At 46.1% G+C, this 12,490-nt stretch overlaps 1 protein-coding gene and 1 long non-coding RNA gene across 4 annotated transcripts in view; one reads left to right on the top strand and one right to left on the bottom strand.

Moving 5' to 3' along the window:
* LPAR1 (lysophosphatidic acid receptor 1) overlaps positions 1-853 on the bottom strand; it is a 70,378-nt gene extending 69,525 nt beyond the window's left edge. Inside the window, exon 1 of one of the 2 annotated variants that reach the window (XM_084503930.1) lies at positions 729-853. The gene's annotated coding sequence lies outside the window, so the exon portion shown is untranslated. The remainder of the gene's footprint in view (positions 1-728) is intronic. The other variant, XM_084503932.1, reaches the window with a different exon arrangement.
* Positions 446-5,770, top strand: LOC311427006. 2 transcript variants are annotated; one of them, XR_014687155.1, is made up of 4 exons: positions 446-711; positions 1,050-1,149; positions 1,557-1,652; positions 5,498-5,770. It is a non-coding gene; the product is annotated as an uncharacterized lncRNA (long non-coding RNA). The 2 variants fall into 2 exon arrangements; XR_014687156.1 differs by having other exon boundaries at positions 1,050-1,153; positions 1,564-1,652.
* The last annotated feature ends 6,720 nt before the right edge of the window (positions 5,771-12,490 follow it).

Here is a 12,490-nt window from a genome sequence, read left to right as displayed (position 1 = left end):
GGAACAAAGCTGGTCCCTCTGGTTCCACCTCCCTCTTCTCACTTTAGTTTGCTAACGGCTTTTGTCCTAAAGCTTCCCTCCCGCTCTCCACCCTCCCAGCCTTTCTCCTCTACTCCCTACCCTTGTGCTTGTCATTCATCCCCTGCCCATCCCGCACCTTTGCCAGCACCACGGACACAGGAGTGCAGCTTCTGCCTGACTTCAGCGGGCTCATCGTCCGAAGTGAAGAAGTCAGGAGAGAAAGGTGGCAACCATTTTTTTTTTTTTTTTTTTTTTTTTTTTTTTTTTTTAACGCTGGGACTCTTTCCACTGCCTCAACTTGGTATAACTAAACCCAAAGCGGCTTCACGGGAAAAAAAAAAAAAAAAGAATAAAATAAAATAAGAAGAAAATGTGGACAGGCTCTAAGTCATCGAACAATAGCAGCACTGTTAGCGACCCTTAATCAAACAAGTGTCCATTCCTTACTCCAGGCCAACCTCGCAGGCGCTAGCCCAGCAGAAGCAGCGGTCCGACCCAGTATGGACAGCCCTTGAAGCCCACTCCCCACTGGCGCACCTCCTCCTCCTCCTCCTCCTCGCACCGCACCGGGCATCACCGCACACCCACGGGACTTCAAAACCACTTTCAGAAACCGGGAACCCGGCAGGGAAAAGGGGCAACAGCGGGCTCGGAGACCCGGGGGAGAGGCGAGCCGGGCATCCCTCCAGGGTCCGGGGGGCGCTTACCTGCGGGGGCTGCGCGGGGCTCCGCGGGCGCGGATGGAGGGAGCGCGGCTCCGCCGCCGCCGCCGGCGCGCAGGGAGGGAGGAGGAGGAGGAGGAGGAGGAGGAGGAGGCGAGGAGGAGGAGGAGGAGGAGAGGAGGAGGAGGAGGGACGGGGAGGGACGGGACGGGCTCCCTCCTCCCCCGCTCCGCCCGCCTCGCCGGGCGGGGGCCAGGTGCGCCCCCGTAGCCCCCCGCCGGTCCCCGCACGGTGCCGGGGGAGGAGAGGACCGACTGCAATCTTTTTTTTTTTTTTTTTTTTTTTTTTCTTTTTTCGGGGAAAAAGCAACTTTGAAGCGGTACGCAGCTGGAGCGACAGAGTTGCTGCCTCTGCGAAAGCGCCCGGACCTCCGGGAGATGTCGGCGGCAGGAGTTTGCAGGGATCGGTCCGTAGGTTCACCAAACGCCAGCAGCTGGGAGGGGGCAGGGTTGCACAGCGGGTGCTTTGTCCAGGCTTAGAGGAGTTATTTCATTATAGAAAAACAGGTTCAAATCACTTTTTTTTTTTTCTTTTTTTTTTTTTTTTTTCGCCGCGAGTTTTGTTGTCCGGCGACATCCGATTTAGTTGGATTGCAGTAGCATCTAGAGGCCGCTTCTGCATGTGCACGCATCTGGTGCAAAGTTTCAGTGCCTAGTGGCTGACATGGCTAGGTGTTTCTACATGCTTGTAGAGAGATTTTTGGAGAGATTACTTACAGCTAAACACGGCGGCAGTGCCTGCAGCAGTACAAAAGCCTATAATGAAAGAAAAGACCAAGCCCATTTAAAGCACTCTTTTCTTCTGTTTCTCAAGGAACCAGAAACCAGCAGAGGTAGCTATCCTGAAGGCAGATCTTTGCTTGTGCATCATCAACACAGTGATGACACTGGCCTCAGCAGTCACTGACAGGTATTGGGTGTCAGCATGACCAGATTTCTTGTTGTCATGGCTGGCTGGGAGCTCTTTCCCTTTAGGAAAGAGTTGAATGCATTTTTGTGCATCAACAATGGGTATGTCTGTGTATGCGTGTGTGTTTCACGAAGACAGATGTTTACGCCCCACAAAATCCTGGACTTTATTCTGTGCTCAGCACTGTGCTTTAGCACAGAGATTGGTATTCAACATGCTCAAAGGACTTGTAAAGTATTCAGCAAGCCATTGACTTGGCAAAATGTTTGGTTTCTTCTGTGCTCAAAGCAAGTTATCGAATGATTGCAGATGAGGCCATGATGGATGTTCTGTCACAAGCCGTAATACCTGGTTTAGCACCCATACATTAAGAACCAGGACAGTTCTTGTTAGCTTCCTGTCTATGCACAGGCTGCATCCAGTCTGAACAACTGCACACTTAAAACATACAGCTAAATCAGACAGGTGTCCTGCCCTTAGGGCAGAATTGGAGTCATCTGCATGACCTACTGTTTGAAAAGCGGATCTTCAGAGAGTAAAAGTGATTCCTCCAGTTCTGTAGCAATATGCTTTCCATAAGTAGCTTCATTGGAAAAAGGATTTTCCTTGGCTTTTTGGGACAGGAACTGCCTGCACATGTCCACAGTTCCTGTCCTGTGCTCATTCGGTTGCCCCGATGCCCCTACAACAACCAAGATTAACACAAATTATCAAAGCTTCAAGCAAGGAATAACCTGATAGGGCTCTCATGTCAGTGGTGAGACCTACCACCCTGAGCATGCAGGAGCATGTTTTGCTGGGATGGTGCAGGTAGGAAGGCATTTTGTAGGTAGAGCTACTGCATCTGTGAATTGGGAATTGCCAGCACTTAACTCCATAAAAAGAGTGTCTCACCTAGGATGGTTACAGTATGGCTTTGGTAGTCAAGACCTTCTCGGCAGTGACTCGAGTTACTGATGCCTGAAGGAAAACAGCAGTCTTTGCTGTGCTTGTAGGAAAATGCTGCTCTATGCATGAGATGGAATTATGTGATGGCAAAATGATGACATACATTTAAAAAAATAATAAGAAAAAAAATCATTTTTTAATCCATAGAAGTGGTGAAAATATATACTTTAAGCAGAAATAGCTCTGCAGTTCCTTTGATTTCTGTTAGTAGCTTCAGACATCCCTGAAACAGTGACTTGTTATTTTTGAAGGGCTAACATGATTAATTAAATCTCAGTCCTCCATTCTTTCTCTGACTAGAAAATATAGGGGAACTTCAGTAAGCTTAGAAACAGGCAAATATTGAAGGTCCAGGGAAGATCACATGGTCCAGCAGAGTTTAATGAATGTAACTTCTATGAGACTTGGCTATGCTGCTCTGCAGTCTGTAACGTGTTTCTGTAATCACATACAGATGTACTGAATCACATTAGATAGGGAAGTAGTTTTCACATCCTTCAGTCTGGAAAAAGCGTCTGTTTCCAGAACAAACCACATAAGTTCCATGTGCTTGGTTTTGTGAATCGATTCAAATCATAAATATGCTTAGCATGTACACACATTGATATATTTACATTTAATTCTCAGTGTTCATACAGTTTGAGCTGAGTGTCTGCAAGATTACTCATGCAGTTCCAGAAAAGTTAGACATCTCATTCCTCTTCAGTCTGGGCCTGGAAAGTACCTCTCGTGTTTTTAATTAAAAAATAAAAATTCAGGGAATTTACAGTTAAGATGTCTCTTCACTCTGGCACTTCTCTGTGCAGTGTACTGCGGAGTTCTTTTAATGACAGATATTTCATTTCAGATTGGGAATGTGTTGTATCTTTTAGCGTAGTGGGTGTTTTGAAGGAAGTATTAGATGAGAAGGCAATTAGTATCTTAGTGAATAAAAAAATGGTAAACATCGCTGTCTCTGAGGTAGGAATGACTGGAGAACGTGAAAAATATTTTCAACATAGACTTTCTATTGATCAGATGAAATGGTCTTATAAGTAAGCAGCTTTTAAAAATGTTCCAGTTTCCGAAAATACTGCAGTCCATAGTGCATTGCTGAAGCATGTGTTATGTTATGAAGAGCAGCGACAGCAATGCAGGCAGAAGAAAGTTCTCTCTAGAGTTTGAAGTTTTACTTATTTGTTATATCTGTAATACCAGAACCCCAGTGCTAACATTGTTCAAACATATCTGTTTGGAGCAGGGTGCAGAGAAGTTTGAACAAATAACATTATCCCACAGCTGGAAGGTGTGCTGCTCTCCTGAGCACCTTCAGATGGATTAAAAGTCATGCAGAAAACAAACAGCACTATCCCCAAAGCTGCAGAATCTTTGTGTCATTGTAGTTCTGCCCTGGTTCAATCTCATCCAGCCTCCTGCTATGTACTTAGGGATGTTGCGTGCAGCATCCTATGAGCCATGGACTCTGAAACCTGGAGAGCTCTCAAGTCAAAGAGCTACTTTTTCCACACAAATTCTCTCTCTCACTGGCTCATGCTGCTCAGCCTAGAGCTCGTCCTGGTTCTCCTGCACCATAGCTGGTTACTGGAAGGCTAATATGACTCTACCATGCTTGGAAGCCCGGCCTTTCCTTTGAGAAAAGACTTTCAGCCCATGCCCATCCTGGATGGTCGTGCTGTACCATCTCCATGACAAGATTTGGGCCACGTCAGGATGTTTGGAGCAGCCTTGTGCCAGACAGCAGAGCAGCATCTGTCTGAACTGAGCCTGCGGGGGCTGCCCACAGGCAGCAGCTCTTCAGGACCTGCTCCCACACGGCTCCGCCCCACGGGGTCCATCCATCCATCCCCCAGGAGCAAACTGCTCCAGCACGGGTCCCCCATGGGTGGGTGGCAGCTCCCCCCAGACCCCCTGCTCCTGCGTGGGCTCCTCTCCACGGGCTGCAGCTCCGGCCCGGGGCCTGCTCCTGCGGGGGCTCTCCATGGGCCGCAGCCTCCTCCAGGCCACATCCACCTGCTCCACCGGGGGCTCCTCCACCCATGGGGGGGCTGCAGCATGGAGATCTGCTCCATGTGGGACCCATGGGTGCAGGGGGACAGCCTGCTCCTCCAGGGGCCTCTCCCTGCACAGGCCCCAGGGGAACTGCTGCTGCCTGCCTGCAGCACCTCCTGCCCTCCTGCTGCACTGCCCGTGGGGGCTGCAGGGCTGGCTCTCACCCCTCTCTCCCAGCTGCTGTTGCCCAGCACTTCTTTCCCCCCCTTAACTCTGCTCTCCCAGAGGTCCATCCAGCGTCATTCATGGCTCAGCTCTGGCCAGTGGTGGGTCCCTTTTGGAGCAGCTGGAGCTGGCTCTGCTCTGACATGGGGCAGCTGCTGGGCACTGCTCACAGAGGCCACCCCTGCAGCCCCATGCTACCAAAACCTTGCCACATAAACCCAATACAGATGATTGCGCTGGGGTTTGTAAGACGCTTTGAGAAAGTTATTGTCAGATATGTAAAGAAGCTCAACATGTTACCAAATAATCCGATGGTAACTTGCATAGGACCATAATCCTTAGCATTGCAGCTAATAATCTTTTGAGCCACATGGCATCAAGTACTGGAGTGCGCAAGATCCAGTGGCTGTGTGGAGTGTGGGATGCTGGCTTTGTTGGGGCCAAGGTGGCTGCCATTGCTGAAGAGCCCAATGTGGCATCTGCCCTTCTTGGCTGCAGGTGTAACCAGCCTGTTGTCACTGCCCCTGTTTTGGGGAGGATGTGCATTTATACAAGATGCCGAATAGCCCATGTAGCTGCCAGGACACTGAAACCCTATTAACATTTTGTTAATTTTACTAGGAATGTTGGGTTTCGGGGCAGCTGTAAGGTGACTGTTGCTTTCAATTTGTCTCTTGGTCAAGCACAGGGCCCCGGTCTGCCATGGAAGGACTGAAATTGTCTTTTTTTGTGAGGATGCAAGGAGACAACCAAGAACTTTAGCTTTAGCAAGTGCAGCAGGATCCAGAGGGTTGCACTGCTTTGACACCCCTACTGCGGCCGCTTCTTTGTCTGCAGCTGTGAGATGCAGATGATGGAGAGTTTTTCCTCATGGACATCCTTAGCTAACACAGGCAGCATCCAGAATGCGTGATTTATCCCCCTGTGCCCTTTCACCAGGAACTGAATGATATTTTCACAGAATCACAGAATCACAGAATTTTCTAGGTTGGAAGAGACCTCAAGGTCATCGAGTCCAACCTCCAACCTAACGCTAACAGCCCTCCACTAAACCATATCCCTAAGCTGTACATCTAAGCGTCTTTTGAAGACTTCCAGGGATGGTGACTCCACCACTTCCCTGGGCAGCCTGTTCCAATGCCTCACAACCCTTTCTGTAAAGAAGTTCTTCCTAACATCTAACCTAAAACTCCCCTGGCTCAACTTAAGCCCATTCCCCCTCGTCCTGTCACCAGGCACGTGGGAGAACAGGCCAACCCCCACCTCTCTACAGCCTCCTTTAAGGTATCTGTAAAGAGCAATAAGGTCACCCCTGAGCCTCCTCTTCTCCAGGCTGAACAAGCCCAGCTCCCTCAGCCGCTCCTCGTAGGACTTGTTCTCCAGGCCCCTCACCAGCTTCGTCGCCCTTCTCTGCACCCGCTCAAGCACCTCGATGTCCTTCTTGTAGCGAGGGGCCCAAAACTGAACACAGTACTCGAGGTGCGGCCTCACCAGAGCTGAGTACAGGGGGACGATCACCTCCCTAGCCCTGCTGGTCACGCTGTTCCTAATACAAGCCAGGATGCCTGGTTTTGCTGCTAGTAAGCTGAACACTGTACTCCTAATAAAACAGTGGGTTAATAAAAAATGCTTGGAATAGTCTGATGGATGTCTCTGTACTGTATATAACCTTGTGCATCAGTTTGGTCTGCTTAAATGTCAGATCTCTGAAGAGCTGCTGAAGGTTTCATTTGAAAAAGTTAAATAATGACAAATGAGAAAATCAGTCCTACATTAGAATTGCTTTCATTTGGAGCAACAGTATTTATAATCAGTGCTATTATTTTCACTTGAAATACAGTTTGCCTCTTCTCTTTCTTCCAGAGCTTTGGCACCAAGAACCACTAAAAGTTTTCCAAAAGATGCTGTGCCGACAGGGAGATTGGGAACACACATTCCCAAAGGAGATGTGGCTTAGGATTGAAGCAGTAGCTGAACAAAATAAATGAATGAATAAATAAGATCACTTCCCCTTCCCTCCTCCCCCCCAATAAAAAAAAAAAAAAAAAAAAAAAAAACATACACACACAAAAAAAAACAAACAAAAAACACACACAAAACAAAACACAGCAAACAAACAAACAAAAACACAGGACCACAGGACAAGGACAGAATCTGTAATATTAGCTGAACTGTAAAGAATTTGGATATATTCAGTTAATGAAAGTTCTTGCTTGAAGGTAAGATTGGGTCATTTATGTCTGCGCAATAGCAGCCCCAGCACAGAACATATGAATGCCAGATGGCTGGAACTGTTCCATTAATGAACTGATGCTTTCATTGTTCTGAATTTGATTTTGTAGCTTTTTGCTTATAATGACTTGACTGCACCATTAAAAACCTTCAATAACCTCCCGATAAATTATTCAGTCCTCAGAACGCAAAAGAGGAGATGCCTCAGCCTCCACTTTCCACTGAGCTTAAATGGGACCTGCAGGTGTGCAACACCTCTGGCAGTCAGGCTGATGAACACATTTCATTCTGTTTTCTTAGTACTGCCATTTAAATAATGTATGCAGGACCCACGCACAATATATTCTTCCAAGGCATGGGCAAATTCATTCCAGGTGACTCTCTGTTACAGTCAAGGGGGTTACCCGGTGATGAATATCGAGGACAAAAAAAAAAAAAAAAATAATGGGTGTACGTATAGGGAGAAATTCCTTCCAGATACATGAAAATGCAGGAATGATGTCAGGTTCTGGGAGACACACTCTTCCCCTAGAGCACACACCCCCTTCATTAAATAACATTCCTATTACAGTAATTTACCCAGTCTCCAGGATTTAATTAATGACCAGTCTAGGAGCTCACTACTTGGGTGTGTTACCACAGGCACATTCCTTTTTTTCTGGCTTAAACCTCCACTGTAAACTCACTCGCAGCTCCAACACTCAACTCTACACTAGATGCAGCTCATCACAGCTCTGAAGCCACCTGCTCTCACAGACAGGACTCCTGTAGTTAGGTCTGAAGCATTATCTCTGTCCTCTGCAGCTCACCTGTGGGCCCCATGTCTGAACAGACCTTATGGACAGGAGCTTTTGGGACGCTGGAGAGGCTGCAATTCCTACTGCCACCGGTAAAGCCAGCTGTCTCATTTCTTTTTCTTTTACTCCCATGTCAGCACTTTGAAGGTTATAGTTATCAAGCAAGCTAAAAATATAGTAAAATGAAATGAAAAAAAAAAATACATGGGAAGAAAGAGGGAAAGATGTCTTTCTGTGTAGAGCAGTGTGGATGCAGACAGCTCAGAAGACCCAGTCTCTGATTTTTTTCTGTTCCCAAGAGCCACCTGTGCCCCCCTTTTTACCTAGTTCCCACTGAGGCTTTCAGGGACTAGTTCTGATGCAGCTTTTTGGGGCAGTATCACAGTGAGAAAGAAGGTGGCTGAGGGATCTTTTGGTGTCTGCTCTCCTCAGCTCCCCATTTGGTGCATGAGCACAGGAGTAAAAAGCAGGCTGGGATGGGAGAGGCAGTGACACCAGGTGACAGCAGTGACAGCAGAGCCAGCAGCCCTCTATGTGGTTTGCTTTTCTTACACTTCAGAGTTGCTTCTCAGGGATGCTGAAGGCAGGGGCTGCAGTACTGCTGACCTCCAGCCTCAAAACCAAGCTGTAAAATGGGATTCACCCCACCATCTCATTCTATCTGGATACTATGGGGTATCTGAGATGTGGCACAGAAGCAGAGGGTGCACACATGGAGGTCTTTCTGGAACAGCGGGCTAGGACACTCTGGGGCACCTCAGATGGAAAGGACATGTGGGTTTGGATCCAGCTCCCTCCTAAGGGAGAGTGAGGAGAGCCACTGTGGTGGGGACATCTCAAGTCTTTTCCCACCACCCTGGGAGCAAAGCCCACGTAACCCAGAAACACACACTGCACCCTTACATCTGCTCTGCCTGCTGATGGTGAGAGATGAGGGCCACCACTCTGCCTTCCCACCAGCCCAACCCTGCACACTCAGTGAAATGCCCCCTCTCTGCTTCACCCATCGCAGAGGGAAGACTTTGGGCCAGACCAGCCTTTTTAGTTAATAATTGAAGGCCTGAGTGCCTGCTGCAATCTGGTCATTTAGGGCTGAATCACTGCTTGTGTTTACAAACCCACACATAATATTTGCAGCGTTTGTTTGCAAATGTTCCTGTCATTCCTTTGTGTCGCCTTTGTAGGGCAGGCAGAGTAAGGGCAATGATGAAAAGCAAGTATAAAGTACTTGTTTAATGCCAGTAGGTTAGGGGAACAGACCCCTTGACTTCATCGACTAAAGACATTTTAAGCCTGAAAAAAGTCTGGCCCTATATTTTTAAGAGATGATCCCACCTTCCCTGATGCCACTTTTGCTTTACTGAGCAGCTGCCAGAAGTTTGCTGGCTTGGACTGTGGTTTTAGAAGACATCTGGATGTCCAGTTCTCCGTTATGTTAGTAGGAAGAAGGTGTCCAAAGCACAGAGGAAGTTTTGGTAATTTCTATGGTAATTCATTGGAGACATTGTCAGCCTGTGACCTCCTCAGCCCCGAGAGAAACCAGAAATAGCTCCAGTTCAGGCTTTTGAGTTGTGCCATGAAACGGGTGTGAGGCCACATCACTTTTCGATGTTTAGGTTTGGTTTCAGGAGCAGGCAGGTTTTCAGTTCCCAGGCAAAGCAGAGCGGAGAGTTGCCCCAGCAGAGGCAGGAAGGAGACACAGGGCAACACAGAACTCCGAGGGGGACTGGAGAGGAGCCCATGCTGGAACTGTGGAGTAAGGAACGAGAAGACCAAAGCCAAGGAATCCCAACACACCTGCCCCAGTGCCTGTGCAACCCCATGCCGCACCAAGGGAGAAGATGTGTCAGGAGCAAAACTGAAATGTCTCTCTAAGAGTTTGTTTAATTTTATTTCTCAACACTGGAATAAGTAATTAGAAGCTTGTTAATTGGGAATAATTTCCTGACATAATATATATATTTTTTTCCCTCCATGACAGAAAGGAGCAAAAAAAAAGCCCACCTTTACTGCTTGGTAAGGCAGAAGAACATTGGTTGAAGGTTCCTACAGTTTTGCTGATGAAAGTAATGGATGTCAGGTTGGACAGGACCAGAAATACCTGAATCCAAGGCCTTGCTGTACCATAGTATAAGATCTTCAAGCCAAGGGTATGTAGATTTTATTATTATTATACTTATTTTTTTTGACAAACATGCTTTATCAGTCACCAATTGTGTACACAAAGGATGAGTAGGCAAGGGAACATCTGTGACGGGTATTGTACTGGAGGGCAGACTAAGTGAGTTTTCAGATATATACAGTGAATGAAAAGGGCCAGCCTAATTCTGCACAAGCCTGGGCAAGAAACATCCTCACTTCCAGAAAGCAATAACTGTATTAAATGGAAGGGGAAAACGTGTGCTGCATTACAGGAGCAAGGCGCTGACCTTTCCAGGGGTTAACAGGCAATGCACGGAGTGGAGATTTTTTGTTCATTAAGAGGAAATATGAGAGTGTAATTAGAAACAGGCTGTGCTGTATGGTTTTGCCTACTCCTACTGTTCAACACAGCAGAATAGAGAAAGACACCCACTAGTTTGGGGACCTAATTAACAACTGGAAATTCAACAATGAGTGATTAAAATAGGCACTTTATTATTATTTTTCCCCCAATCAGAATTAGGAAATTGATCTGCAGTTGTGTGTTTGGGCTTAAATCAATTGAATAACGGTAATTTTAAAAATGTGAAATTTTGGATTGTTTGATGGTATAAGGTATTGAAGAAGAACATACACTGTTCAAATATGTCATTAAATGGATGCCACCATAAGAAGCAACAGCAAAATTGTAAAACTACTGCCTGAGGCTGATCTATTCAAACTGTCCTGAAAACCTGTTCATAGAAGACCCTGAGGCAAAAATTAGTCTCCGTCTCTCCAGCTGTGCATAAAAGCTAAAAACTAAGATATTTTCTTCTCATTGAGGGTAGCTCTGTAAGCCCTGTGAAGGTTTAAGAGAACTACAAAAGCATTTACCCCATAGAAAAGTAGAATTATAAATAAAAGATTATTAAAATGCTTGACCTGAAGTTTGGTCTTTAGCATCTCAGCCCACACAGATACACAGATACATCAAACTTTTTTTTTTTTTTTTTTTTTTTTTTTTTCCTAAGCAAAAATTCTTGTTAATATTTTGAATTGTTAAGGTTGAGTAGGATGAAGTAGACCGAGGTGCTAGGCTGCTCAACATTATATACTGAGAGCCTTACCTCTAGATGGCATGTGCTGTGGCCCCATTCCTGAGCTGCTTTCAGAAGAAGTTTTAAAAATATGTCCCATTTTAACTGCTTTCTGCTGAAGGCCACCAAGTTCTTTCTAGTCAGGAAGAACATCTGAAGCTAGGGGTTTTACACAATCTATTGGTAATAAAAAGGAATCCTGACTCAGGTGGTGTAATGCTTGAATCACTGGAAACAGACGTGTCACAGTGCCTCTTTCCATTCAGCTGGAAGAATGGAAACAGGGCAAGATTCATGCCCTCAAAAGGATCAGAAATCCACCTCCTCTTCAGTCAATAACTTCTGTGTACTATTTCAGCTTTGTGGTCACAGATCTGTTGTCCTAGCAATGTGTCTTACTTTCTGATACACAGCAAAAATCCGTGTTTGAAATCCTTAGGAAAATAGCAGATTGCAAGGACAAGAAAGAAGGACTTCCTCTATGTGTATGCCAGAAGCCAGTTTTTCTTCCTGAAGGCACTCTTAAGGTTTATGGACAGCTGGATGACCCAAGTGAAATGCATCCTTCACCCTGTGTCCTTCCCAGCTGAGGATGAATACAGGCAATAATGACAGTTCTCACAACCCTGACCAGGGGGGTACCTGGTCCCATATGAAGTGAATGGGTGAAGTTAGTTAGTCAGTTAGTTAGTTAGTTTTTAACCATACCAACAGTGCTTCCCCATTTGGTGGGTTGAATGAGTGTCTGCTCCCAGGACTTGCATGTTTGAGATTCCATGAGCTGCTGATTTCAGAGAGTAGGGCAAGGTAAAGGAGGGGTGACTACTTCTCCTTCAGGTAGGGGAAACTGGTTGCAAGTGTAGATGACGCCAGCTTCCAAAAGGTCCATTGTGCATGTTCCCCAGAAGGTGAACGGGCATGCTGACAATCTGACTGGAGCACTAAGCAGCTGGGGGTGAAAAATCCTGAGGCAAAATGCTTAAAAATTCTCTTCATAAAAAGACTGTTATCATGTATAGTCTTTCCATTTTTAATAACAATCTGTAAAACTTGCTAAGGAAGCTTTCTGAATACCATGATTTACAGCATCTTCATGAACGTTGCTAGGATATTTTTTGAATTTGTTTCATTAAAGGACATATTCTCAGCCAAACTCTTTTGGACCCTATTGTTCTTTCTTGCCTTTTGAGCTGTGACCTGTTCTCATCATCAGCGTGATTCATCCAAACTTTTATTTACTGCAATAAGTGAAGGATTATGTTTTGTGGAGACCTAATGCCTAACAAGAAAACCTCTGTAAAGTTATTCGCACAGTAACATGCCTATCTTCTGTGAACTCCAGAAATCAGTTACTGCCTCAAAATACACAAGTCTTGTAGGCAATGATGAGTTAATGATTGAGGTCAAAATCAAGTTCTCAGTGTCA

The sequence above is a fragment of the Aythya ferina genome, assembly GCF_964211825.1.
Source record: "Aythya ferina genome assembly, chromosome: Z".
Classification (NCBI taxonomy): Eukaryota; Metazoa; Chordata; class Aves; order Anseriformes; family Anatidae; genus Aythya; species Aythya ferina.
This window is presented reverse-complemented; position numbering and strand designations above follow the sequence as displayed.